The 27522-nt window shown below is 41.4% G+C and overlaps 1 long non-coding RNA gene across 2 annotated transcripts in view; it reads left to right on the plus strand.

Moving 5' to 3' along the window:
* LOC142818349 (uncharacterized) overlaps positions 1–27522 on the plus strand; it is a 158111-nt gene that overhangs the window by 2196 nt on the left and 128393 nt on the right. The gene's annotated exons all lie outside the window — the stretch shown is intronic.

Below are 27522 nucleotides of genomic sequence, written 5' to 3' on the forward strand. Positions count from 1 at the left end.
TTTTTTTTTTTATAGATTTTGCTTCAGGTTTATCCTTAGTGCCACTTGTAGTTACAGGAACTTAGACACTGATGCAACAATAGTAGCCATCTGGTGCCTTTATGGACGAAATAATTTTGGAACAACTAGTGAGTCTGGTGAAACATACTGGGATTTTTCCAGATGTGGAGAAGCTGAGCTATTGTCGGGTGCATCCACCAGAAGGCCCAAAAAAAGCCTTGTCAAGTTGCAAAGCTTGGGCTACTCAACTTTGGAATCCTGGGGGGCCACAATGATATTCACAGCATGTGCCCAGGGCCGCAACTTAAGTGTGGTTGCATATACACACAAATATATATGCAAGTAGCTTCTTCCACACTAATGGGCATGAATACAAAGATGAAGGCAAGACTACACAACACACAGGCCCCCTTTAAGTCAGTTCTGCTGGTAGTAATAAAATGCAATATTTATCCAACTTCCACCCATATGACAGCACTTTTTAACGAGCAATGACAGTCCAGGAACTGAATTACTAAAATGCATATCAACAGAAGACCATTAAATTGACTCGTCATTATGGAGAGTGTTCCCAGTAGAGGCCCTATTCAAAGGATCCCACCGGCAGGCTGTGTATTGAGCTCTGCGTAAACCCAAACAGCATCACGGACCGCAGACAAACAGGCTGTGATCCACATGCAGGCCACATTGAGTAGCCCCACTCGAGAGTAAACAAAATAATCACAGCCCACTGATGGGGCTTTGGAAAGGGGTTCTAGTCCCAGTTCGGAGTCCTGAAGTGACTTCCCCAAGGTCACCCTGTCTCTTCCATCCTCCTCCTTTTGTATAATAAGATACTTGCCTGCCTTTGGAAACTGTTTTGAAATCTACAGATGAAAAGTACTCAGAGCTCAGTGTTACCTTCCTTTATATCTAGTCAAAACAGAGCTTTAAAATCAGTTATAGCCATGAAATAACAGCAGGATTGTGGATAAAAATGTTGTAAACGTGGAAATGGAAGAGGAGATGGGATAAATATTTTTGCTCCATTAAATGGATATGATAATATTCAGCTTAAATTGGAAGGGGGCTAGAAGTGTTTTTACAGAAGAAAAGCATGGAACGTTGTGTCTTCAACACTATTTCCTGGAAGTGTCTTCAGAGCAGAAATGTCAACAAGTTGTAGCTCTTGGTTTTGTCAGTTGGATTCTTAATACGCCAGTGGAAAGGATCTTAACGGGAATTTTTGATAAGACTGATTTTTATTGGATAGTATGACCTGTATCATCTGCAATAGTTTCTGTTTATGCTGTGTGCGTGTTCTCTATGCAACAGTTAAGAATGAGGAAAGAACACAGGCACAGTTGTTGGTTTCCACATAATTCTTTACCAGATATATACAAACATGAAAGGCATAGCTAAATATATACACTTTCTGTTTGGATTAAGTGGCTTTAGCAATAAGAGTAAGCTTGGAAGAGTCAATTTAAAAAAAATTATATGGTTACATCTCTGCATTTTAAAAATGTATCTCTTTAAATTTCAAGCTATATAAACTTATGTTTATTTTTTAAACTTTATTTAAATTTTCACATAGATGTTGCGTTTCAGAGTTAAATCTTTTATCTTGTGGAAACAAATTGTCAGCAAAGTAAATAACTCTGCCTGAAAACTTGAAGCTGGTTTTAGAGGTGTTTTTCTTTGCTTATCTGTTAAACTTGATTATCAATGTAAATATTTTGTTTGTTTTCTGTCTGTGTGTGGTAGAATAGATGTTTACTACCATTTACCAATAAAACTCTAATCTTTCAAAGCATGAATATGAGCTAGGGAGGCCCCCTGCAGGCTCTCAAACTATTTAAAAGGATATCGCCCAATTCCTGTATTCTGCTGTGGTTTTATATCTATTTTTCTGATTTGAAATATAGGGACTAGATTTTTCAAAAAAAAAAATAGGATTTAAAAAAAAAAACTCCTAAGAATTCTGACATCTGTATAATGAGAAGATCACTTCCAAAAGGAGATTCCCAGGGTCCTGATTGAAAATACACTCTTCTTGCAGACCTGGAAAGCCTTGATGACTCCTTTAAAAGCCTCTACAAGATTTGTTTCATTTTATAGCAAAATTCTTCTATATCACATCACAAGAAACAAAGGAACCTATCTATACAGGTGTCACGTTACTGGGTCTTGAGGGGAGCAGCCAGATCACTGATGCACCCAGAGGTGGGGGTGTTGGCCCCAAAAATGGTATAGAAGGGGGCCATGTGAGGTATTGAATAGGAGCTTACTGTCTGCTGATCCTATGTACACTAGTCATATGATTGTATAATGTCTGTGCGTGTAGTTAGGAATCTGTGTAGATACTGAATATTTCTCTGCATGTAGTTGAGCAGTGGGCAGAGCCCGGCCTGTGGACATGCTAATCAGTGAGGCCCTGTGGGACAATGGCACTCAATGGGCCAAGGACACACCTAAAGAATGAGTGGTGACTCATACCTAAAAGCTACGAGCAGGGGCACAGGAATAAGCCGTGGACCAGGTGACCTGCTGTAGCCAAGAAGAGACCAGGAAGGAGGGATAAATAGGCCATGTGGTGGTCTCCATCTTGGTTCTCAGCTCAGCGCTTCATCCCAGAGGCAGCATTGCAGGGATCGAAGAGCCCGGGAGACCTGTGAACCCATCCTGATTCTAGGATGTGCAACAAGAACTTTTAAACCAGCAGCTGTAACATCTCTGCTAGAGCCTGCATTGAGGACTGGGAGATACGTTACATGCACCGAACTATTCTTTAACAACCTTACTCTCATGCTTTTCTTTCTTGTGATAATAAACCTTTAGTTGTTAGATGCTAAAGGATTGGCCCAGCCTGATTTGTGAGTAAGGTCCAAAGGGTAAATTGACCAGGGATCTGTGGCTGGTTTCTTGGGACCAGACAGAACTTGTTTGGGGTAGGTGGGATTGGGTGCTACGACCCCCCACCTGTGTATGAGGCCCGGGGCCATCTGGGGCACGGATATTGCTGGGGTGTCGGAGGGGTTTTGCTCGTGAGGCTTCAGGCAGGCTGCTGAAGTGCTGTGTGGGACTGGTTTGTGGCCTGTTTGGAGAGGTCACCAGTCTGGGGGCTGTAAGGAGCCCCAGATTTGAGCAATTCGCCCTGAGCGGATGCCCTCAGCTGTGCCCAGACACGGCCTGGTCCGTCACAACAGGCCTCAGAAAAGGTTTTCCCAAGCCACCTGCCTGGTCTGCTATCTCATCTCATACAGACAGCCTTTGAAAACTGACCATGAAGTATGCAAAGGTGACAACTGTATCTTTATATGCAGTGGACTTTTTAATTGTATCTGAAATTTGCCAAACTAGTTTAGCTGACCTCTTACTTGTATTCCAGTGTCCCATTCCGTGATGCAGCCCAACTGCCCTGCAAGTTACTTGTGCAGGCAAAATTCGGACTCTTTGTTTAGATGCAGTTCTGTCCCCAGCAGCCTGTCAGCAACACTTCAATCATACTCTAGCTTCTCCCAGCCTTGGGTGCTACTTGCAGTGTTCTCCCATGCTCCCATTCCCAAATTTCCCCTACATGTGTCCTGTGCTATCCATCTCTCCTGGACAGTTTAGCTGTTAGAGGTCCATTGTCCCTGTCATGGGTTGCTATTCAACAGTTTCCTACTTTAATTCAGGCTATGTCTACGCTGCAAGGTTTTTGCACAAAATGGCAATTTTTGCGCAAAAACTGGTGGAGCGTCCACACCTCAAGAGTGTTTTTGCACCCAAAAAACCCCCCAGTAAATCAACAGGACAGAGGGCGTTTGCTCGTAGAGTTATTCCTCTCCCCATGAGGAATAACTCCTTTTTGTGCTACAGCTCTTGCGTAAAAAGTCATGCGGAGACGCTCTGCAGCAGTTTCTTGTGCAAAAAGAGCTTATTACAAAAAGCACAGATGCTCTGATTGCCATTCTGTGAATGGCAATTGGAAATTTCTTGTGCAAGAGTGTCCAGGCAGTGTGGACGCTCTCTTGTGCAAAAGCACATTGCTATTGCGATGTGCTTTTGAGGTGTGGACGTGCTTTTGCACAAGAAGTTTTTGCGGAAGATCTCTTCCACAAAAAGCTTCTTCTGCAAAAACCCTGCAGTGTAGACAAAGCCTCAGCATTACCAATTTAAACACAGCACTGACTTCATTTTAACTTAACAAATAAAACAAGTTTATTTTAACTACAAAGGTATTTTAACTGAGTTCAAGTATAAAGCATTAAATCAGAAATGGTTACAAGAGAAATAAAGATGAAAACACTTTCTAGTATCTAGAAGTTAACAAACTAGATGTGGTTCAAGGTAAAATCCTTTCCACAGGTTGTCAGTAATGTTGTTGACCAAATTCCCAGGTCAGGATCTCTTTCCCCCAAAGTTCAAAGGCTGGTTCCTTTGTTAGACAGAGAGAGAGGAATGAATGTCTTGTAGGGATTTTGCCCCTCAGTTTTATAGTCCAGTCACTCTTTATAGTGGATTCTTCTGAGGATCTCCCCTTAACACAAAGATTACTCAGACAGTAAAGGAGGCATTGAAGTCTGACTCATGCCCCCTTTCTCCTCCCTTGTGCATGCTGAAATGCAGATTTGCCTGGCCTCCTGTCATTTCCCCCTCTTTCTGTCTCAAGAGCCTTGTTTGCTACTAGTAAATTGAGGGAAAGGGAAACATACATTCCTTTTTAGACCTGTTTAACAACTCTTGCCTAGTCGGGGCTCTATGAATTTGGACACCTCTTATTTTATCATCATGGGGAAATTTGTAACTATACATATATTTCTCCATACGAGTATTGCCCAGCAAGTTGGAGTTTCAGATGGTAACTCGCAAAGCATATTTTGAACAAAGATGATTAAAACAGTGTGTAGGATGTGGACATGGATGCTTTCTGTCACATCAGGTGATTAGGGTGTCCTAATGTGGCCTCTGAACAGGGGCAAAGTCTTGGCCCCAAACTGCAGGATGAACAGCATGGTTGGATCTTAGGCCATTGCCCAAATCTCTGTAATCAGGCTTGTGAGTTAGGTCAGAGCCATGAAAGTGAGGGGAGGAAAATCTGGACCATGGTAGACTAGCTGAGATGCACATTCTCAAACCTGGGCTTTTATTGGCAGCTAATGCTTCATCCAGTCAACTAGAGAGTGAGGGCACCAGTGCGAATGCTCGACCTGACAGCCAGGATGGTGACATCTCTGACCTTAAAGGGAAGCAGGAGGAGAGTATAGCACCTATATGCAGCATGGAGAACTGTGAGAAATTGGAAGCTGTTTCTTTGGGGAAAAGCTAGCTTCAGGGCAGAGCCATTGTGGTGTACCACTGTGGGAAGAAACCTCAAAGAAGGGGTGAGCCTGTAGCACCAGAGGCCCAAGCTCCTTCAAAGCATCTTTTTCAGAAGGAGAAAACAGCAAACCAGAAGTTCATAGAGAATCAGAGGCTCTTGTTAACAAACTAGTTCTTGGACATCTGCCTCCATCTCTTTACTGGTTTCTAACAGCTCATCCAAAAACATCTTGGTGCAGCCTCAAATTGCATGAAAACCTGATCACAATGAAGAATCTGCCCAGCCAGCCTCCTGCGGCTGTCCCTGAGCCTTCAAATAGCTCCCTCCCTGCCATGCCCTGTGGTTTACATATGATGGATGCCTCTGCATACAGTTGTGGTGATTCCATGTTATCCGGACGGTTAATTGCTTTCCAGAGTAGTAAGAGATGCTCCTGTCTTGGTGTAGTTCTCTCTCTCATATGTGGAAACAAGGGGAAAAGGGGTACTGCAGCTCCCCCAGGCTTTATGGGACACTCTGCTCCTGTCCCCACACTTGGGGTCCCAGTTGCTAGCCCAATGCCTGAGACTCTGTGCTTGCCCCTGTCTGGGATCCCAGCCTTGGCCCTCTTAATTCTGTTTGTGTACACCCTCCCCCCTCCCCCCCCATATCAAAGCTTCAGCCCTGCTCCCGGCCCCAGCTCAAAGGACAGCAGGGGACATGGGTAGGGGCAAGGAGGGGTTCAGCACCCCCACTATAGAGTGTTCCAGTGCCACTGTTCTTATTTGCAAAGAACTGCAACAGAAGAGGCCAAATTGGTTAATCTGCATGGCTAGAGGGAAGAAGAGAGACTGGCACTTACTCCACATACAGTATCTTGCATGTCTTACATTTTCATGTTCTGCTGGTCAAGACTTTAAAGAATAACCATCCTATGGGGAAGTACTAAATAATACACAGTGAAACACAACCGTATGGCACGTTACTAGACTAGAATCTCCTTTTGTTTTCTTCCTAACTATTCAGTATGAATGTGGGTTTCATCTACATGTTTAAAAAAAGCAACCCACATATCATGTCCATTAAATCTAACTTCTCCCAGATTTATACTTGTGTGCAGTTCACTTACCCTTAGATTCTCTTTGATTAGTTTGTTCCTGATTGATTTTCTTCAGGCGTCTGGCTATACAATTTATTCTTCTTGGACTGATTCTATACTCTCTGCTTTGTCAGCAAGACATGAACCATCACTACCAGTAACTCTACACAACTTGCCAGTACAACTTTGCAAATTTTTCTGAGATAATATATTTCTCCTGACAGCATCGTAGGTGTCTGAATCTCCATTTTCATAATGGGGGCACGCTCTTTCTGACTCTTGCTTTGCCACAAGAGGTAGACTCAGTCATAGTTACCAGAAACCATTCATCTTTACTTTCTTGTCAGTGGCTACATTTCATGTGCTGTGAGGCAATCAACTGGTAGCTGCAGAGTGTGGATCCTTCTTATCTGCTGAGTGGGCAAGGGTGGGGTAGGGACAGAGGCCCACATGGCCTGGTGGAATACTCTATTGGTTTAGATGACTTTTCAGAGTTGAACATCTAAACCTTTTTCCCCTGTCTCTAAATTTGAGGCTTACAGAATGCTTTTCTAGACAGCTTGCGGCAGTGGCTTTCAGTCTAAAGAATTCTTCTACCAGCATCCTGATGAGCATCATTAAGGTTTGGCATTCACTATCCTAAGCGGTATTGTGCATGCTCTGTTATGCAGGGACATCTGAAATACCTCATCTGTTAGACACGGGATTGCATATGTTATGCAATATATTACTGTAAAACAAACATTCTAACATATGTTTAGATACCAGGAATCAGTTGGTACACGTGAATGAGGAGCAAATCTGCTCTCCTTGTTCACACTAGCAATTCTAGTTGAAGCCAACACAATTGCTTTGTTAGTGAGACAAGCAGCAACTCACCCAAAGGAATTGAAAACCAATAGCTTTCTGTAAAGACTTTTTTCCCCCACTAATCTATTGGGTTTATATGGTCTAATTGAAAATATCTTAACTGAGCATATTTGACCTTTCTTTCTAACTAATCCATAAAACTTCAGGTCCCAATTAAGCATCTCTTGAATTCAGTGTGTTGCTGCTGATTTCCATAGGCATTAGATTAATCCATCTAATTAGATTAATTGAAAATTGTAATGTGAGAGACTTCATCTCATTCTGATTTAGCTCAGGAATTCTACAACCTCCTACACCTTTAAGTTCTTCAAGAGCTTAGCCATGGGTGTTTCAGTTTTTAAAACTGTATTAAATACAGATGGACTAATACAGCCATGTTTCTGCTGGGATAAATTCATTCAGGTTTGAAACTTCAGCACTGTCCATATGACTTTGCAGTCCAATATCAATGTCAGCTTGATAAGAATATTGTTGTAAAAGCAGTCGATATAGCTTGAAGCTATAATAGAAATGACTTGCTTCCATCTGAGTTGTGGGGTAAAATTTCTAAAAGCGACTTAGCAGTCTGCAGTGTAAATCTCATTGAAATTCCATGGCATTTAAGCATTATTGAAAATTGTATGCTGGATTCTTTTTGGTTTTATTATCACCAAGTTATTTCGTTGTCCGATACATGCCATTTGGTATGAGAGAAGCACAGTACACTCTGTCATATTTAGGAAACATGAAACACAGTGTTGAAAGAGAAATCACTAGAGTAAATGTAATCAGGTAAAATATACACATTGCTTAGAGGGAAGGTAGGTTCCAAAGAGGATGGAGAGAGGCTGTTCTCAGTAGTGACAGATGGCAGAACAAGAAGCAATGGTCTCAAGTTGTGGTGGAAGAGGTCCAGGTTGGATATTAGGGAAAACTATTTCATTAGGAGGGTGGTAAAGCACTGGAATGGGTCACCTAGGGAAGTAGTGGAGTCTCCATCCCTAGAGGTGTTTGTCTCGGCTTTACAAAGCCCTGGCTGGGTTGATTTAGTTGGGATTGGTCCTGCCTAGAGCAGGGGGCTGGACTTGATGACCTTCTGAGGTGTCTTCCAGCTCTATGGTTCTATGATTCTAAGGTAGGATTGCTGAGTGCTTTTTGGAGACTAAATACAATAGTGCTGCTAATTCAATGCTGAAAGCTAAATATTTTGTAAGAGAGAACATGTTAATTGATGTAGGTCACCATTGTGTATTGTCTAGAGAAACCAATTTATATCAAATCACCTGGGCTGTGATCTCTCCTGCTACAACTAAACCTGTTCTACTAAACAAACTTCTTTATAGGTAAGACAATGCAAAGGGAAAGAACTTTCAAAAGTACTCTGGCATATCCAATAATCCGGCACCCTCCTGGATCCCAAAGGTGCCAGATTATCGGAAGTTTACTGTACTTGTATTCCAGCCCATTGTACCATGTCCTAAGGTGCAATCTGGCCTGTGGAACCCATGTACCTTCTTCTGCCAAGACTGTTTCCTGCTTTCTAGCAGAGCTGTGTAGCAAACCCCACTGGGCTCTGTTCACTCAACCATGCGTGTAGAGGCACGCCCAGCTAAAGTGCACTAATACTCTCCCAAGCCACACATGAATTGCACATAGGAAAACTCCAGCCATAGCCTCGCACCCTCCCAAAATGTGCATTTTACACTGCTTAAGGCCTCCTTGATCCATCCACGATCATTAATTAGTTCACCATTCCTTCAAAGGGTATGGCTACGTCTACACTGGCCCCTTTTCCGGAAGGGGCATGTAAATTTCACGAGTCGTCGTAGGGAAATCCGCGGGGGATTTAAATATCCCCCGCGGCATTTAAATAAAAATGTCCGCCGCTTTTTTCCGGCTTTTAAAAAAGCCGGAAAAGAGCATCTAGACTGGTCCCGATCCTCCGGAAAAAGTAAGAATAAGAGCCTCCGGAAAAGGGCACTTTTTCCGGAGGATCGGGACCAGTCTAGACGCTCTTTTCCGGCTTTTTTAAAAGCCGGAAAAAAGCGGCGGACATTTTTATTTAAATGCCGCGGGGGATATTTAAATCCCCCGCGGATTTCCCTACGACGACTCGTGAAATTTACATGCCCCTTCCGGAAAAGAGGCCAGTGTAGACGTAGCCTATATGTCTTCATTATAGGGTGGATCAATGCTGCAGATATCGATCCATCAGGGATCCGTTCGGTGAGTCTAGTGAAGACCTGTTAAATCAATCACTGATCATACTCTCTTCAACTCCACCAGAATGAAAATGAGTAAAGGAAAATTAGAGGAGAGTGTCTTCTGTTAACCCAACATAGTGTGGGCTGTTCAATAAATAGATCAAAGCTCTATAATCTGAGCAGATTTCCCCGAAGCACTTTCAACAAACTCACTGGTTTAAATTAAACAACAAAATAAGTTTATTATTGGAGAAAGATAGTACCTTAAAATCTAAGTGATATTGGCATATAGATTTGAATTGGTTACAAAAGGAAATGCATTGCAAACCCACCGGCTAATTTTCAGGCTAATAATTCTAAAAGCAAGAGGATTTCTTTCACCCAATACTTCCGGTTACCTTCTGTGGACACCTTCCAGGTAGATCCAGCCAGTGTTCCCTCTATGGTGTGGGGGAGCACAGCTTCATAGGTGATTAATCAGTCTCCCCCTGCCCCCCACATCTCAGTCAGTCAGCTCCATGCATGGAGCCCTGAGGCTCTGACTCTGTGGGACCGATTAATCCTGTGTGAAGCTGTGCTGCCATGCACCATAAAGGAAACACTGGTTTCAGCCCTTCCCCAAGTCTCAAGGAAGATCTTTGCTTTGCAGGCAATCTTGCTTCCTTGTGTAGAGATGGGGGTGGTGACTGAGGTAGGTGCTATAGTGCTGTCACTATCCCTCATGTAAAGGTTATTCCAGGGGCTGGAAAAATCCATTCTGTGTTCTGGGGTTAAGCAGCCTCCATGGCATACGTGAGCCGTTGACTGGCCCTTCATTATGAATTATATATTTTTGTTCACAGCTTTTGTCTATATGAGTTTTGGCATGTCAGGACTCTGGGAATACAGTTCTTTTGCCGTCTCTGAGGAGCTCATTTGTGGGAATTTCCTAGTGACAAAGGGATGAAGTTATGAGAAATTGCTGTATACATTCATACACACATTTCCACAAGCTAATGAGGTTCATCAAACCAAGACACTTCAAATGATGCCTCACAAGACATATTGCGCAAAACATGATAATATTGCTGTCATGAATATGAGGAGTGGGAGGTAACGTAGTACAGTCAAATCCACCATGCCCATTGACTCTCAGTATGACCCCATGCAGGTTAAATGCTATGTAAATCTGCAGTATTCTTTTAATTAATTAAAAATTAACTATAAGGATAAAGAAGCCAGTGTAGCTGCTTCATTAACTACTGAAAAATGTTAGACCTGTAATGAGCTGGCTATTAATGCATCTGATAAATCATGGTCAAAGTTCCCAAATAAACCTCTTGATAGCTAGTCAATAAATTATTTGAATTGCTAATTATTATATAATGGAGGGGAAACTTAATCAAAGTCTGAGCGGATTAATGTGCAAAGTAATTCACTTGTTTTCTTAGCAAAACTGGAGGAAAGTGATTTTTTTTTCTTAACATAGGGTGAATAGTATGCATTGCCTATCTTGGAATCCTCCTTAATAGGAATATATGGTGGAATACTAAATTATTGGCCGACCCAACACCTTTTGGTATATTTATCACTGTCTTAACTGATTTAGTAGGATAACTGTCATTTTAAATATCCATCAGCTTAAAATCAATGTCATCCTAGTAAGAGTGTTTTTGTTAAAAAAGACACCCTGCATAGCTAAATGAAAACACACAGACATTTATGTTTAACCCGATGGGAACATTGATTTGTTATCTGTGTTAATCTAACTGGTCTTCCTTTCTGTCATAATGAATCCTCTATTCCTCCACATATTTCTTGGGACTTGTCACAGTTCAGGGATTAGCTATGCTTCTGCCAGGCCATAGTCTGCTCAAAGGTGCCCCTCTTAATGCTCAGGCCTCTAGCTGTCACTGCTCTGTGAGTGAGGATCTATGCCCCTCTTCCCAGAGACCTTGGATTCTGGCTTGCAGTCCCCCTGCAACTCACTGTGCTTATCTGAGCAAGTCTGACCGTAGAGAGAACACATAATAAATCAATGAATAGCCTACACCACTGCTAAGCTTACCAGCTGTCACTCATCTCTCACATAGAGAAATGCATCCTGCCAGGTTCTCCAACTGGGTTTTTGCCTGCTAAGTTACAATTTTATGTCATTTTGGGGGGCTCAAAATGAGGGGATGTCTCACTAAATGCTTGCCTTTTTATACTTTCTTTGTCTTCTGAACCCCATCTGAACCAGTATATACAATTCCCCTCAAGGAATAGTCATTTACTGGAATTACTTACCTCTCTGGACTCCTGGGATCTGCAGTACTTGTCCTCTTCATGGTTTTAGTTCCTGGAGGAGGTTTGGTAACCCTTCTCCATGGAGCTAGGCTACCTTCCCAAGCTCACCAAGATATCTTACATTAATAGATTCACACATTAATGAATGAACCCAGTGCCTATAGTGTCTGGAACATTTCAGTATAGTAGTCTTTTGATGTTTTCATGCTTCCACAATCTTGTATCCATCATTGTGGTTTTAATCTGAAATAACACAAAAGGAACCTATAAGCACACTATTTTTTAAAAAAATAACGCTTTGCGGCTAATTCAGTGTCATGTTCAGGACCTGAGCTAATCATCATGGGGTCAGAAAGAAATTCCCACTCCGTACCAAATCCCTCACCACCACATAGAGCCCATTGTTTCACATAGCTAGTTAATTGTGCAGAGTGTGCACTAGCTGGTATCCATTAAACAATGGCATAACTTCACTTCTGCTTACCCCTTCCATCTTTTCCTGACACGCAAAGGGAAAGTGGCAGCTTTGGGGTTGTGTGTGGGGGGAGGGGGAGAGGGAAGGAGGAGCAGTGTGTGTGTGTGTGTGTGTGTGTGTGTGCGCGCGCGCGCGCGGGGGCAGAATGCAAACCACTGTGCTTTGTGGGAAGTCCGGCCCCAACTCCATAGTTACAGAACTCGTCTGAATTTCAGGCTGGGGGGTTACTCTGTTCAGCATTACACAAGTTTTTTAAAAACAGGAGCCTAAAGCTAAGTTTGTAAATCCATATTTGGACACCAAATTAAATGATGCCATATTGAAAAGTCCTAACAATCCAGCAAGCCACATTGAGTTCAATCAAAGATTATCAAGTTGTTCTTAGAGGTGGCTTGGTTAGTTTATTAATCATTTACCCGACAACAAGGAGTACGAACTGTAACTCACTCATTATTAAGAGCCTAAGCAAAAAGGATAGATTTTGCACCATTGTAGCATGTACTCAATATAATATCAAAGGAATTATTCAAATTCTGTTCCAAATACAAACGTGAAGGCAATAATCTTGCAATGAGCTCCAAGAAGCGGGTCTTCTAACCATCTGATTCCACTGAAGTAACAGACACTTGTTAAGGGTTAAATAATACAGCTTGAATGCCTTTAATGTAGACTTATTCGCTTGGGTATCTTCCTACTTTTATCAGGGAGTTTACCTAGGAACTGGACCTGAAAATCTCAACTCCCACTGAAATGGATGCACATAGCAATAACTGAACTGAGCATGTCCTTAATAAGTGGTTCAGTTCTGTCGTTGAAGCCAATAGTGCAGTATTTGGGTAGTTCACAACAGAACTGGACCCACGAACTTTTGTCTCAGGCCACCAGAGAGTGAGCTGAGTGACTATTTTTTCCCATATGTGGTTGAGATTCCATGTTTTGAGCTATGATGCTTTAATAAAACAGTGATTCTATTTCCTGACAAATTTAGGAACAATAGGAATGAACATAACAATCCTCACACATTTCATCAGATCTTGAACTGCTTTAGTCCTTCTCCAAGAGCTTTTCACAGTACAAACCCCATAACATTCAAACATAGGAAATAATAATTTGCATTTAGACCCTAGTCACCGAAAGGATCCATTAGCGCTTTTCAAGCTTTTGGCCTGACTCAAAGCTCATTGAAGTAGTGGGAAGACTCCCATTGACTTTTAGTGGGCTTTGGATAAGCCTCTTAAACTGCAACAAAAAGAAAATGCTCTAATTCATGTGGATCTTGTATAAAGTCAGTAAAGGAGTTACTTCAATTCTCATTTCTTTAAAATTGACCTTGACTTACTAGCCTCCTGACTACTTATATTTTTAATCTGTCATATTGTACGTGCATTCTCAAACTATTTTGTTTTTTCAATTCTACCAGAACATAGAAGCAATAATAGACAAGCAAGCTCTGAGTTACAGCATAGAATATGAAAAAAGGCCTAATAATAAACATGATTAGCAATACAGTTGAATAGCATATGTGGTATAGTATATCTGTTGCCATGGGAAAAGAAAAGCAGGGAAGAAAGAGAGAGAAGCAATTCTGATGTTTACTTTTCTGCTTGTTGCTTGGTGGTTTGTCTTGTGCCTTTTTTTTTCTATTTTCATGAAGATTTTTAGTAAGTCAAATTCAGATTCAAACTTATAGGATCCTATAGTTTGAGTGTTTTGGCTTTGGAGTTTCAGGTTGGTGCTAGTTAGGAATAGGGATCAGCCACAAACTTTGAATCCACACTTTCCTGAAATTCCAGGGTGTAGGTATTGAGAGTATATATTCAGATCCACATCTGAACTTTCCCAAAGTCTGTGGGTGTTCTTCTTCAGGCTTATTATACACTCTTGGTTCAGACTTCTATTCAGATCTGGATTGGAACTTTCTCTGTCTGTGAGTTATCCATAGGGTTTCAGTTTAAGCCAATCTTTAATTAGAACAACTTTTTAAAAGGATGTCCAGATTAAACGTGGCATGTTCCTTCTACCATTGAAACACTGTACCTGAGCTGGAGCACAGCTTCTGTTTAATATCCCACCGAATCACTGAGCAAGAATTTCTGTAGCATAAAACTACATTTGTGTAGAGAATGGTTTTTACTCTCTCATGAAAAAATGAGGGTTTTGAAATTTCACACCTGGGACAATATTAAGACCTTTAGATTTCTCTTGCGGAAAGATTTCTATCTCAGATTAGCCATTAGCCTGGAAAGAAGAGCATTTTCCTGAGATGCAGGAGACCTCAGTGTAAGTTCTTGGGCTGAATCAGGCAAAGAAGTGACTTGTAACCATAGATGAAAATAATGTGTTGGTCAAAAGTCAACATGGTTTCTGTAAAGGGAAATCATGCCTTACTAATCTACTAGAATTCTTTGAGGAGGGTCAAACAAGCAAGTGGACGAGGGAGATCCAGTGAATATAGTGTACTTAGATTTCCAGAAAGCCATTGGCGAGGGGTCTAGACAAAGGCTCTTAAGCAAAGTAAATTGTCATGGAATAAAAGGGAAGCATGGGTTGATAACTGGCTAAGGACAGGAAACAAAGGATAGGAATAAATGGTCAGTTTTCAGAATGGAGTGAGGCAACTAGAGGTGTCTCACAGGGGTCCATACTGGGACTAATCCTATTCAACATATTCATAAATGATCTGATGAAAGGGTTTAAAAGTGAGGTGGCAAAATTTGCAGATGATACAGAACTGCTCAAGATATTTTAGTCCAAAGCAGACTGTGAAGAACTTCAAAAGGATCTTGCAAAACTAGGTGACTGGGCAACAAAAAGGAAAATGATTTTTAATGTTGATAAATGGATAATAATGCATATTGGAAAACATAATCCCAACTACACATACAAAATGAGTAGTAATAGCTAATTTAGTCTCTATCGAGAGATCTTGGAGTGATTGTAAAAAGCTCTTTGAAAACATCCACTCAATGTGCTGCTGCAGTAAAAAAGAAAACCATGTTAGGAATAATTAAAAAAAGATATTCTGTCTTATTCTCTATCCTATCTTGGCACTGGAAAATTCAGAAAAGGGCAACAAAAATTAATAGGGGTAGGGAATGGGTGCCATATGCGGAGAGAGTAATAAAACTGGGACTTTTCAGTTTCAAAAAGACCAAGGGCAGATATAATAAAGGTCTGGAGAAATTAAATAAGGAAAAGTTATTTACTTTTCCCCATAACACAAGAATGAAATTAATAGGTTGCAGGATTCAAGCAAACAAAAGGAAGCATTACTTCACACAGTCAACCTGTAGAACTCCTTGCCAGAGGATGTTATGAAGTCCAAGACTATAATAGGGTTCAAAAGAGAGACAGAGAAATTTATGGAGGTTAGGTCCATCAATGGCTATTAACCAGGATGAGTAGGAATGGTTTCCATAACCTCTGTTTGTCAGAAGATGAGAATTGGTGATGGGATGGATCACCTGCTGATTAGTTGTTTAGTTCATCCCCCTCTGGAGCAACTGCCATTGGCCACTATTGGAAAACAGGATACTGGGCTAGATGGACCTTTGGTCTGATGCAGTATGAGCATTCCATCCTGGATCTAATAAACCTATCTGGGTGAAAACCTTTCCAGCAGAAATTTCCTGATCAACTCTGCTTATACTACAGATTGGACCTCTCTGGTCCGGTATCATTGACACCTGACTGGTTCCAAACAAGAGAATTTGCCAAACCAGGGAAGGTGTCCTGCCAACAGCACCCAACCCTATCACCCACTGCTGGCAGGCTGCCCCAGCAGGCAACCCTGCCTTCCCCTCCCCCCAACCTGACTGGACTGCTTGCCCAGCTACTGCTGTCTTCCTGGATGCACAGGCTCCAGCTCCTGCCGTGGGACTCCATTCTTAGGCAGCTGGGAGCAGCAATGGGGCTGGGGCTCTGACCCCATCCCCGCACAGCCCTAGCTTGGCCCCATGCAGCTGGAAGAAACCGTGAGGCCCCATCCCCTCATAGCTGGGGGGGGGGAGGAAGCCGCGGGGCTCTGGCCTTGGCTCCATGATCCTTGTGGCTTCTGGAGGGCCCTGGACCAGGCCCCATGCTACCCCAGCCAGGCTGCTGAACCTGATGTTCCACCTAGCTGGCCCTCCTGCCCTTAGGCTCTCTGCTTCAGGAGCAGATGACAGATGTTGCTGGACCAGAGTGTCCTGGATTTTGGAGGTACAACCTCTACTACTTTCAGAATGACACAGTTTATTTCATCCATACACCTAAATGTGTATGTGTGAACACATCCCAAACATCCATTATTCCTTTAAAATAGAAAAACATTATCTCCATTTCATGGGTGGAAAAATTGAGAGCATTGAGAGATGAGGGGATTTGCATGAGACTACACAATGAGTAATGGAGATTACACAGTGGCAGAATTCACTGGCTTCTGATCTAACCCCTAATCACAATTTGTATGAATGGAGGCTATACAGAATCTGATCATTTGCTGCAAAAGGCAAAACTCATGGTAGCGTCAGTAGCAGCAGGATTGGCCCATTGTGAAAAACAGTATAATTTCCTCTTTAAACTGCAATGAGGGATGAGATTCATTTTCTCCCCCTCCGCCACCCGCCAATGTATGTGGATACCTTCTGCCATTTCTTCATCCCTATTGTTAAATGTGAGATGTGTATTGAACTCTTGACTTTCCACTGCATGGGTGTTTGACGTGAGGCTTGTGCTACAGATAAGTGACTCAAATTTCTTCATGGACGTGTGCATCACATGGGGAAGACAGACAACTTTCAGCGCAACATGAAGCAAACATGAAAGCCCCCTTGAATAGATGGTAATAAAAGCTTCTTCCAGCTTGAAAATTCAAGAGTAATGATAGTGGAAAAGCAACTTGGTGAATGTGACAGCGTGGGCATACCACAATCCCCCCCTTGTTGTTCTCTTTCAAAAGCGACAGTCACAAATAGGCTTAGTTTGTAAGATACATTGTTCATCATTTCATAGCCAGTGCTGCAAACTTCAGGTTTGAAATGGCAGAGATGTCCTTTCTACTTCTCCTGTCGCTTCTAAGTAATGCAGATCCCATAGTCACACGTCGGTGTTCACGCCTATTGACGATTCATCAGAGTCCCAGCTCTTCAGTACAAAAATAAATAAATGTGTAAGGTAAAATAAGCAGCCCTGGGTTCATGTCCCAACACAGAGCAGATGTATTGAGCAAAAAAAGACAATATTTTTATAAGGTTATTCTTCTGACACTTGAAAATGTATGTGCTGAACTCCATGAATAAGCCAGTTCTGTGTGAAAATCGATAACCATTGAAGCAGGGCCATAACAGTCAGAAAACATTCCATTCATGCAGTAAATGAATTAAGGGCATATTTTCAAATGATATTTAGGATTCTAAACACAATATTTCTCCCCATTCCATCATTAATGATGCAGGAAAGCTATCCCAGACAGAAGGAGCTGCAGAAGAAACCCAGTTATACAAACAGGGCCAAGGTTTATGAGGAAAAAGGCAGAAGCCCAGTGCTATATGATCATAGGGAAGGGACTAGTGCGACACTTGACCAACCCCCTGCTTTATGAGCAAAGAATCCCAAAAGAACATAAGAACGGCCACACTGGGTCTGACCAAAGGTCATTTTAGCCCAGTATCCTGTTTCTGATAGTGGCCAATGCCAGGCACCCTAGAGGGAATGAACAGATAATCACCAAGCGATCCCTTCTCTGTCACCCATGCCCAGCTTCTGACAAACAGAGGCTAGGGACAAAATCATTCCTATCCATCCTGTCTAATAGTCGCCCATGAAAATTGTCCACATATGCTATTGCCTCTACTCCATCTCTGCAGAAATCCTCCTCTAGTTTTTCATTTTCTCTGTGCCCTACTGTGATGGTACAACCTGGAGTGTTGGACTGCTGGGCCCCCAGAATCCACTAACCGGGGTTTCCGCTCTCATCTTGATGCTTATGTCAAGTTACAAACCTCTGTCAAGCACACTACTCTTATACAGACTTCCACAGGCCAGGGCACACACAGCTGAGTTACATGAATGATCTCTCAGTCACTCTTGAACCACAGAGATGCTACACCCAATTCCCATAGCTCTGGCCCTACACCCCAATTCCATGCTGTCTAACACTGCAAAAGGCCCCTTTGAGAAGAGCATGTTCATTAAGTAGTTCACCATCTGACCAGCATGGAGTGGACACAGTAGTCCTTTTAAATTGGCCTGAGATTTCCTCCCAAGCACTTCAACCAAAACACAATGTTCCAGGTAAAATATAAAACATGTCTTACTAGATGTGTCACTATAGAAAGATTTTAAGTGCTTATAAATGGTAGGCACTAAGTTCAAAGTTTCCCCTTTGGATTTGGAATGCTTTTCATTTTCTCAACCTTTTAGCCTAAGCAAAGGTTGACCCAAACAATGTCTCACTCTAGCAGAAGGTACACACAGATTATGGTTACTCAGTAGACAAGCTGGGACTGTCTTCTAGCTAGGGGCCACTATGTCCCAGTGTAAAGTCTTTGTCCTCCAGATCTTTCTCCATGGGTTGAGTTGGGGGGAGAAGAGCAATTGATAGTGTCAGTTCCCCCTCCTTTATATCTTTTCCAGTTTGCTGGAAATATCTTTGTTCCAATGTAGGTAAGTCCACCCCCATGGTGTATATGCCTCCTCAAAGAACTCTCCAGGGTTGGGCATTATGTATTGATGAGCCATCAATGTCAGTGTCTATTGATGGCTGCTCCTTTGTTGTAATTGAAAGGATGGTAGTGTGTGTTCCCATCCTCACAACATATTTCAGTTACACACAGTAATACTTTATAACTTCATACGCAATGATAGTACATATGAACCTACAAGTTGTTAGTGTTCAGCAGATCAAGATTTGCAAAACGATAACTTACGAGGCATACTTGGTATGAAACACATCATCAAAGTGGTGAATATGGAGTTTCCAGGGTTTGCCTTTGAGATAGAGTGATATATAAAATTTTCCAAATTATAGGCCAATTTAAGTAAATATGTTGTTCTGGTCATGACATCTATTTTAGTGTTTAATAATTCTGCAAAAGAGCAACACCTCCAGTAGCAAGATCTGGTATGTTCTTTGCATGCAAATTTTCAAAACTACCACCAGACAATGGAAACATTTGTTCCCCATATTGAATTTAATGGCATTAATTATCTCGTAATGGAAAGTCTCTCCTCTTCGGAGCCACGCTCTCAGAATGCTGCTGATACTCTTTCACACATATTTATCCTCAAACCCAAGCAACCATTGATTCCTATTCAGTTTAGGAGCCTGTTAAAAATGGCCCACTTTGGAGCCAATTTTTCACTTGCCTGCAAGGGTATTTGAATTATGATGTAAAAAATCCATTGCCTGAGAGTTGAGCGATTAAGACCGTCTTCCCATTGACTTCAATGGCTTTGGATTAGGCCTTTAGGTGGGAAAGAGGATTAGGAGAAGAGGGAGGGCATTAATTTGGTTTGTATGGATGGATGGTGAGATGGCAGTTCTTACATGATGTATTGTCATGTGCTAGGGAGATGAATCTCTTAAAAAGCCTAAGTAGATTGTTGTGTTATGCTATAGTCACTGAATCAACTACATGGGACTTGGACAGTGTTCAGACAAATTCCATCAACATCTTGGGTATATTAGAATTAGTTCTGCATAGCCTAAACATAGCCTTAAACCTTTACATTTTTTAAATTTCCACTATGAGAAAATTAATGTCATTCAATTCAATATGGGCAACAAATGTTTCCATTGTCTGGTGGTGGTTTTGAAAATTTGCATGCAAAGAACATACCAGATCTTGCTACTGGCGGTGTTGCTCTTTTACAGAATTATTTAAACACTAAAATAGATGTCATGACCAGAATAACATTTATTTGCTTAAATTGGCCTATAATTTGGAAAATTTTACTTAAGGGTGTAAAAGTTGGTGGGTTTATTTCAACCTGCAAGTTTGTGTATGAGCCCTCTCTTTTCTGTGGCAATTTCTCCTCTGATTTTCCCAAGTCCTGTAAAACTTCTCGATGCTCCTTTATTTCTCCCCTTTCCAGTCATCAAGACATTTTGCAAAGTGGATAAAAGACTAGATGCTTTTCCTGCTCCCAGTGATTCAGCTGTTGTATTGAGGACTCTGTTCTTAATGGGATAGCTTGCAATTCAGTGATTTCCTGATCCTGCTAGCAGGGTAGGGGGCGGCTCTATAGCAAAGTGTGACAACTGTCTGTCAATTTGGAAAGAGCCAGCTTAAAAGCAAGGATGAATAGGGTCTTTGTCTTAGAGAATTTGCATTTCTGGTTTCTTGTGTCTTAACATTCTGAATTATCTACCATATATTTCAGAGTGTTTGTCTGTCCATCTGTCTGAGAGTCTCTGTTCTAGGACTCCTCTCATTCTCTGGTACTGAGAGCTTATGACCTCTCTGTATCCTCTCTTCCACCAATAGCTAATGCCAGGTGCCTCAGAGGGAAACCCTAAACATCATGTCAATCAGGACTATTTCTGATTCTATAGAAAGCCCTGGTACAGTTAATTAATTCAACATAGTTGTGTGAATAAAACAGTCATTATCGAGAATGGGTTTTGGAAGAGGAAGGATGATCTTGTGACGGTACAAGAGTGGGCGTGAGGACATCTGGGTTCCATTCTCTTTTTACCTGTGGCAGTACCATCCCTATCACCAGTTACACCAGGGAAATGTAATACAGACTTTGGCAGTTGGCGCTCTACGCAGACTTAAGCAAATGTTTTGGGTCACAGCAGCCACATCAAGGTGGATACTCTGGCTGCTATTGTGGCCTGTCCTAAGGCAGATGGGCTCTCTGAAGCTCACAAAATGTGGACAATTCCCCTTTCTTATGCCGGTGCATGTATATGAAAGCAATTACTGTTGTTGTTCAGATAGTATGGGTGTATGTAGGGAACTAAAAGTCTAGGTCTCCAGTCCTGTCCATGACCCATGTGAGGAGATCTAAAGGCAACATGTAGTAGTGTTTTTCCAATTCTCTTTTGTTTTTTAAAAAGATGGCTTTCGTAATTCTCATAATGAGAGGACAATAAATGAAACCTGTTCTATCATTTAAAATATTAGAGTATACCCATCTGGAGCTACACACAATACAGTGATGGTGTCTTTCAGTTCAGTCACTTGTCGGATATTCTGATTGCTGATATATGTTGCCAAATCTGAGAGCTGAGAAATAGGAGCCACCACCACAATAAATGGGGAGAAAGGGCTGGATAACAAAGGCCTTAGATATATGATCTTTCTGCAGTCCTAAAGGAACTGAGCAATTCAGAGGGCCTTGTGTAAGATCAGCACATCTGGATACATTTCCCTTCAGCAGAATAAAAGTTCCAAAGCATTGCGAGACCCAGATTCTCCAAGCACAGTCATGCAAATAAATAAAATAGTCAAGTGGTGCTCACTTTCAAATTTAGAATGAGTCTTTACTTTTCCTAAAATAGGCTCTAGCCACAGAAATTGGATCATGAATCTAATGCTCAGCACACTCCAGCTTTGGTTTGCTTAAATGTGGGGTTTTGGTTTAGGACCTTTTGCAAAATGTGGGTCTAGATCCAAGTTTGATTTTTGTTTCCAGTACTCTTCAAATTCAGGGAAACTAAACACAATATTTTTTCTACATTTCTTAGTGGGGGCCATTCTCTAACCCTTGCCTTTTTTTTTTTTTTTTGGTGTTGTGTTTGTCTTATGATGCAGATGTAAGTTTTTGTTTTTCTGGTGCTATGATACTTACCAAGAAATAACTTTATAAATTGTTTTTGGAAATACCAGTGGGATAGGTAGCATCATATCAACAAAGCCCTGTTGCATTTCTTTCCAGAAACATAACCACATATAATGTAGTCGGTTTATGGTACCACTCATGTTGAACATAGGGAAACCATTATAGTAGATGCATCCCTTTCAGGCTACACAATTACAGCAACAGCTAAGTAAGAGAACAAATGCTATACTATATATAGACAATATGGCTATTTATCATCAGCTCCTCCTTGGACTGCAAACTTGTTTGGGGATGGAATTCTCACTACGTGCATGCATTGCACCTACGTAATGGGAATTCTCATCCTGATTAGAATTTTGAGACACTATTTGTCTGGTAGGTGCCAGTGAATGGAGATCTTGAAGAGTGGCTGAACTGGAATTGTTTCCTCACCTCTAGAAAGTGGAGGAAAATCATCTCTGTTCTCTGCTGACCCTTCCATAGCAGGACAGATGAGGTTTATTGCTTTATCAGGAGTAGTTGGAACAAGAGACAATGCAACTACAGGGGGAATTCGGTTGCTCTTAGTTTGTTTCCACAAAACTTGGGGTAGTATATATGGTTTATTCGTGGACCAAAGATCTGCATATTTGTGTTTTGGTCATGTTTTGTACTGACCCATTGGCCACCTGAAAGTTGAAGCTGGTCAGAGTGACTGACAACACTACTTCCATTTGATGTGAACTACAACCCTCTCCCTCCCCCCCCCCCAAAAAAAACCCTCATGAGCAGAGTTTCTTATAACAAAAGATTCTTGTGTGGCTTAAAGATAGCTTTGGAACTTCATCCACTTTGAATGCTGCACACATCCACAAGTAAGTGTAGGTATCGTGAGGAAAGATTGCCCAAGGGCCAATGGGTTTTTTGTAATCTTGAAGTCTGAAAATACATAAATATAACTAAGTTCATGAGTATTCTTGGAAACAATTGAATAAATACAGAGTTCACCTGATGCTAATGATGCTTGCACAGACCTTACATGCATTTAACTACACTGGCTTCAAAAGAAATATTTCTGATATATGTGAAATCAGAATCAGATGTGGTATGTTTTAACCAAATCAAATTACTCTTGTCCCTATAGACCTTCTAGATAATTCTAGATCTTAAATGAAGTGATAGATTCTCTGTCACTTGGGCCGTGTCCAGACTCAGGGGTTTTTTCGGGAAAAGTAGCCTTTTCCCGAAAAAACTTCCCCTGCGTCCAGACTCAAGCCGCGTTCTTTCGAAATTATTTCGAAAGAACGCGGCTTTTCTTTCGATGGCGGTAAACCTCAATTTACGAGGAAGAACGCCTTCTTTCGAAAGTTCCTCTTTCGAAAGAAGGCGTTCTTCAATGTAAAGAGGCCGTCTTCAAAAGAGAGCATCCAGACTCGCTGGGTGCTCTTTCGAAAAAGAGGATTTCTCTTTCGAAAGATCCGCCTGCAGTCTAGACGCGATCTTTTGAAAGAGGCTCTTTCGAAAGATGCTTTCGAAAGAGCCTCTTTCGAAAGAAGCCTGCAGTCTAGACATAGCCTTGGAGTCTTCAACTGAAGATTAGATCTCCAAAAATAGCTCACTGAGATGCTTTGGGCTTGATGAAACAATTAATGGATGAAATTCTATGGCTTGTGTTGCACAGGAAGTTAGACTAGGTGATCATAATGGTCCCTTTTGGGCTTAATAGCTAAGAATGTGGATGGAAAACCATTGCAATGTCTTCTAAGATTTGGCAGAGGTCACTTGCATGAGGTGGGAAGACAAACAAGAGGGGCTAGTCTCTGTTCTTCTTTCCATTATTGTAACTCCATTGATATGTATGGATTTACTCCTAACTTATTCTGGTGTAAGGAGGGAACCAGGTCCATGATGTTGAATCATTCGGCCTTCTTGGAATATGCTGCTGCTGAGATCTTTTTTGTATTATGTTGTTGTACTGGTGAAACCAAACACCAGTGCATTAAAACCTGGAGGGAGCAGGACAAGCTAGGAGAGGACGTCCTCTATAAACAGATGCATAGATAAAGGACTAGAACAAAGTGGTTTTTTAAGTTTTCCCTATGCATCAGAATGAAATGAAATCTCAAAATCCTTGTGCTCACTTATCTCTTACATGGACACTTGGTTTTTTTCAAAATGCTCTCAATGTCTTTTCCCCCTCAGGTCCTGGTATCGCTGTTTTCCGATTAGGGTCATCTCTTCCTTTGCTTTTCAGCTTTTGATACTGTTGTTGCATGGCTGCACCAATACTAAAGCACAGTGTTGTCATTACAATGAATACCCTATTTCTAAACCCTGTTGTCAAACTAATTTATGCTTAAAAGTGCAGCCTGCAATAGGACATAGTCAGCAATTTAAGGGTGAGTTCAAAATTCTCAAGACAAGCCCTCCACATACTTAAAAGGATATTATCAAGAGATTTGGCCCCCAAATTAAAGGAAAATAAAACTCTCTGTGAAGGGCTCTTTTGGTAGAATCATTTACACACAACTATTGCAAAACTATGGTACTGTAAATATAATTTTTGCCAGACTTGCAAGAGTAGCTATTTCAAACATTTTAGAGGGGGTAGTGGTGTTAGTCTGTAACTGGAAAAACTTAAAAAAGAACAAATAGTCTAGCAACATCTTGGAGACTAACAGAACATGTAGATGGTATCATCAGCTTTTGTGGGCACAACCCACTTCAAATGAAGAGGTCCAGTTTTCAAATAAATAGCATGGAGGGGGAGGGGGATTGTCAGTTACTGCATCCATGCTAAATGAGGCTGATAAGAATACTTAGTATCCACTCTTAGTACCCTTTGTTTGTTATGTCATTAGGATGTGAAATGTAGTGGGCCATCCAGCTAATGTCTTTGTTTAGACTTCTGTTGTAAGAATCAAACCTGTAAATGAAATTAGGTTCTATAGCTTCCCTGTGGACCTGGCTTTTGAAATTGGTTTGAAATAATGTTGTGACTTTGAGATCCATTAATGAGTGCCCAGGCAAGTTTTCTTTGGCTATAGTTTTGATTCTTTCTTTTCTTCTACCATTTATTCTGAGCCAATGGCCTAGCATTCTAACGAGGAATACTATGTTATTGGAAGGATTTCCTTTCAGGTGAGCTTTCCAATTACATTTGGATATTATGTACTGTCTACCTAAAATTTCCCTTGCGGTTAGAGGATACAGTGGGGGACCTCCTTGGCTGGTTTAAATCTGCATATTCCTTTGAAGTTAGGAAAGCGACACCGATAGATAAAGGGAGGGTCTTGCCCCGAAAAGCTTCACTTTGTGTTCTCTAGTTACATGCACACAACTTTTGCATGGGTTTTAAATCAGGGCACGAATTTTATCAATATATGTAAAACTGTAGAAACACTTTAGAATAAAATGTGCAATATAAGAGAGTCTTAAAAGTAAACCTGTTTCTTAATGAATGACTTTCAAAATTAAACTAAAAAGCCATTTGCTATGATGGGGCTATTACCGCTAGTAAAAATGAGTGGAATAATATAAATGTCTGTATCATTGGTAGAGCCAGAAATAATTAGGAGTTTCCTTTAAGTGAGATTCTAAGTAAAAGGAAACACAATGAACAGAAGCTGTAGCACAAATGCCAGCAGTATTTGAGGTGGGTAGGATTCTAGCTAGAAGACATGCTGCAGTAAAACAAGGGGCTTTCATATTCTGAACAAAAAAAAGTAAGACTATAACATTTACACAGAATGTACTCTGTCTCACCAGTAACTTCATGTACTTTCTTTGATGTTCTGTCTTGTGGTTGGAATTTGAGCATTTTCATAAATCAATATATATCCTACTGCTTCTTCAGAGGTATGTTATAAATCTTGTCTCCCTGCAAAACCCTAGGAAGAGACAAGATTGTATAACAAATACCACTGCAAGATGCCTTCTGGGTTTATTATTTTAGCAACATTCTATTAAATGGGAACTTTGCTGCTGGGTGTACCAGGATGATTATAATTATATATTCATATTTTTAAAGTATTTTTTATTTTTATTTTAAAAGGAGAATCTTGATGTAATTTTAGAAGTTGGAGATGGCCAAGCCTAGGGCTAATGTTAGCTCTAGTTACAGCTGAACTCCATTGCTATAAGGGAGTAGCACCTGCCTAGTGGAGTTGCTTACACCAAGGCTGAATTTGACCCTAATTATTTAGGTCTAGTCCATTTTTAATTATGCAAATGAAGAAGCTTCCACTAATCCATTAATGAAAGCTTGAGGCTTGTCTATCTGGCCCCACAGCATGGAATGTGGAATATAAACTGCAGCACACTGAAGTGTTGCATTGTAACTTCTTTGTGCAGACCCTGCCTGTGTGAAATAAAAGGTACCTGGCTTGTCTTAATGCAATCCTGTCTGAAATTGGACTATAGGATGTGCAGCAACAAGGCTTTGTGGTTGTCTTCTGTTTTTGTAACAAATTCAAACCAACCCCCTCAGACGCAAAACCTGTTTATGGTGAAATCTGCATCTGAATTATGGGACTTGGCATTCATTTCTGGTACAAATAGGGGTCTGTAGAACCCCTTAATCAACACTGGGCCAGATTCTCACTTTGTTAATCAACATACAGGTGACCCCCGACTTACAACTGCCCGACTAAAGACTCCCTGCATTTATGACCACCCTGCTCCGGCCACTGCCTCCACCTGGCACAGTCCCCAGCCGGCTCTGGGAGCAGTTCGCACCACACAGCCTCCACCCGGCATAGCTCCCTGTCTGGCTCTGGGCCTGACATGCTGGGGACTACAACTCCCAGGAGCCAAAGCGGGCCAGGAACGGAACCTCCATTTTTATCATTGCACTAAGGGGGGAAAAGGGATCGACTTACGACGGTTCTCCAGGAACCAATAAGGTTGTAAGTGTGGGGGTTGCCTGTATTTCCATTATCTTCAGTTGCACTCTGCCCATTTACACCTGGTGAGGTCCTGAGACCTGAATCTGACTTGTTCTTATCTATTTATACAGTACATTTCATATTCATTCCTTTGGGCCATCATAGCAAGGGTATCCTCAGGATTTCTGAGTTTTCTGATGCTGTTTTGCAATATCTCCCATTTCAGGTTTCAATTTTTTTGACTATATCTCTGACCCATTGGTGAGTGTACATCGTGGCTTATGTTTGTTTAAACTCTTTGCATAGAATTAACTATGTCAAACACTGCAGAAGACATGAACCTAACCTTTGAATAAGTACATATTGTTCCTTGTGGGGGGAGAGCTCACTTGGCTTTTGAATCTTTTCTTAATTTCTGTGCTCTTTGAAGCCCCAGTGTTTGAACTGGTGAGAGATGGGGGGAACTGAATTGCCACTGTGTTACAGAGAAAGGAAAATTCTGTCTTAGAATGCCAAAGATTTTTATTTTAGTTGGCACCTTTTGAAATAGCAGACTGCTATGACTGTCCACAAAGTGTGTGTACATTAGAAGGACAGAACCACAAACCATCTCTGTATGCTAAGCTGTTATCTCAAAATCACTCCACCTGCACTCACATCGCTGTGTGATTAGTTAGAACAATAGCATATCATCCACAAAGTACCCTCCTCCCAAAGTATGCCCA

Source organism: Pelodiscus sinensis, chromosome 1 (assembly GCF_049634645.1).
Source record: "Pelodiscus sinensis isolate JC-2024 chromosome 1, ASM4963464v1, whole genome shotgun sequence".
Classification (NCBI taxonomy): domain Eukaryota; kingdom Metazoa; phylum Chordata; order Testudines; family Trionychidae; genus Pelodiscus; species Pelodiscus sinensis.